The sequence below is a fragment of the Podarcis bocagei genome, assembly GCF_964188305.1.
Source record: "Podarcis bocagei genome assembly, chromosome: 3".
NCBI classification, from domain to species: domain Eukaryota; kingdom Metazoa; phylum Chordata; class Lepidosauria; order Squamata; family Lacertidae; genus Podarcis; species Podarcis bocagei.
The window spans coordinates 10,355,073-10,356,422 of NC_138127.1; positions in this window are offsets into that span (position 1 = coordinate 10,355,073).

Below are 1,350 nucleotides of genomic sequence, written 5' to 3' on the forward strand. Positions count from 1 at the left end.
AGTGGGATTCAGTCATATGCATGGAGAAATGAATTTAAAATAAAATTAAAAACCCTCCCCATCTATCCAATGGTAAAATGTGTAAATATATATTATTTATTCATTTAATAAATTTATACATTGCTTGAATGTAAAAAATCTCAAAGCAGTTTACAAAAAGATAAAAACATTATTTGTCTAGTGTTGCAGCTAATGTGGAAACTGCAGGGTGATATTCTGCTGAGCAGCAATATACAGAGCTGAACAACCTGCCCCACAGACACCCATAACATCCGAGCAAATCCTTTCCCAAGGAAAGCTTAAAACTTTGGTTGCCATTCACCTGTAAAAGGAAAAACTGAAACAACGAATGGTAAAATAAACTACAATCGACAGGCTGATTCTGAATTGCATTATTAAAAGGAATATACAATTCCTTAATGTCCTCCCTCTGAGAATTTCTAAGGAAAAATAAAATACGATAAACACTTGGTTTATACTCAAAATATGCCTGAGTACTACCAGAGGAGGCAAAAAAAAAGGGGGGTCACACTATATAGAAGATGGGGAGTAAACAAGGCATTTATAGGAGTTAGAATGTGTCAAATAACCAGGGGTAACCAGTTCTACGGATAGGAAAAAAGACCATAAGTTTAATGATGCTTGTCTTTGGTATGTAATGAAAGCTAGACTTCTCCAGTGTGGTGTAGTGGTTAAGAGCGGTAGACTCGTAATCTGGTGAACCAGGTTCGTGTCTCCGCTCTTCCACATGCAGCTGCTGGGTGACCTTGGGCTAGTCACACTTCTCTGAAGTACACTTCCCAGAAGTCTCTCAGTCTCACAGAGTGTTTGTTGTGGGGGAGGAAGGGAAAGGAGAATGTTAGCCGCTTTGAGACTCTTTCAGGTAATGATAAAGTGGGATATCAAATCCAAACTCCTCACATATTTTTCTAGTTACTGGTTAAGGTCCTCTTTGGATGGTATGAAAGAGAAGAAAACCAGGAGGCACAGCAGGACTTCACCACTTTGACTTATGGATCTTCAATTGTGTACTGGGGCTTCCAGTGGAACGTCAAACCTCTGGAATCCAAGGAGCCCCCTTGCTCATGAAAGTGAGTAGCCTAAATACTTAGTTTGCCAAGGAACTGCTAACTTCAGGGCTAAGTCATCACACATGACAAAAAAACCCTGCCCTCTCTCTCTCTCTCTTTTTATTCACCACGACTCTCCTGCAGCAAGTCACAGACAAGGGTGGTGATGGTGAAACAGCCAGAAGACAAATTCAAAACATGGAATGGCTTTGTAAACGTTGTACACACTGTAAATGCTTGTTGGTTTTAAGAGAATGCCGAAGAATTCCAATTGGCAAGA